Consider the following 1,598-nt stretch of genomic DNA (forward strand, 5'->3'; position numbering starts at 1 on the left):
ATATACTGAGATATATATACCGAGATACTTAAACCCATACACTTGAGGCAGCAGTTCACTTCCAACCCAGAGGGAGCAATCCACAGTTTTCCATTCCTGGAATCGCCACCTTAACGTGGTGGAGAGATTTGTGTGTCCAAATGAACCTGGGAGCTGTGTTGTCTGGGGCGTTAGCTCCTGGTAGGGTCTCCCAAGGCATACTGGTCCCAGGGGACAGGCCAGACTAGAAGTGATTTAAAAAAACTAATGATATTAGTAACTTTGTGTTGCACTACCTCGCCCAGATTAGGGAGACCGAGGCACCATGCTGGAGCCAGACCTGGGAGATGGGAGAGGGGAGCTTTCCAATGAGCATCTGGTGGCTGGGCCTTGGTCCATGGTACCTGGTCGGTGACAGCTTGAAGAAATTACATGGTCCCATCACCCTGTAGACCCACCACCCACAGGGAAAGGAATTAGGGTCAGGTGCAATGCAAGTCGGGCAGCAGGCCAAAGTCGGGTACCTGGGCATGTTGATCCCTGGCTGCCTAGGCTAGCTCTGGAAGTTACTGGCAAAGAAATAATCCAACACAACCAGGAAAACTACAAATATTTTACTTTTTTTGCATGGATCAAACAAAAGGCATGTTAATTTGTGAGCTTTAGTGGTGTTGGGCTGATTTTGTTACCTTTGGACAAAGTGAGGCCAGCTTTTTTCATTCTGTTTCTGGTCTTTATGCTAAGCTAACCTTGCTGATTGTTGGTAGCAGTTTCATACTTAGCAAATCAAAACGAGCAGCATTTCACTTGGTCAGAGAGGATGCACTGCTGCACCATCTTTGATTTTGCATAGTCTACTGATTTAAAAGAAAAAGATCTCTTGTCATATTCATTTTTTTTATTTCACAGCCATCTGTTTTCGTTTTTCCACCTTTATATTCACAGAGATTACCTTCCATCCGGTGAGTTTCTAATTTCAACATTTTCCATTTTCATGACCAGACTGGTAACAGTAATGTCCAGTGTCCGAGAGAAAGCCATACAGGTATTTAACATGTGCAGTCTTGTATCAGGGCTAGACACAGCACAAAACTGTGTCTTGCAGAGGACCTTTATACGAAGCCCGGGAGGGGACATAGAAGTGGAAAAAAAAGATGATTGACTTTGTAAGACCTTTCAATACTTTTTTTGGGATGCCACAAAAATATTGCAAGATCTTAAAAAACTATTGTGAGATTTTGCAAATTCAGCCATCCATTTTTCCCCCTCCTATGTCCCCTCCCAGGATCTGTACCTTTAAAACCCATATCTGTCTAAACCTATCCAAACTTTGATTTACCTGAGCAGAAACTGTTGCTATGACAACTTTGCCATATTATCACCGATGTGTGAGAAATAATTCAGTGTTCTGCACCTTTAATATACTCGAGATGTTTTAAGCAGCAACCTGAAGGAAGACTGGTTTTAATTCACATGATCTGACTGCATTCAGTTTTATGTTTGTCTCCTTTGCAGCTGATTCTCGCCCACTAGATTTCCACTGTAAATGCATGAAGAATAAGCTAAGTGGAAGATAATGGTTACCTCAGAACATGCTCTTGGTACATGACACTCAGTGA

This window comes from Monopterus albus, unplaced genomic scaffold, assembly GCF_001952655.1.
Source record: "Monopterus albus unplaced genomic scaffold, M_albus_1.0 scaffold219.1, whole genome shotgun sequence".
In the NCBI taxonomy this organism is placed as follows: Eukaryota; Metazoa; Chordata; class Actinopteri; order Synbranchiformes; family Synbranchidae; genus Monopterus; species Monopterus albus.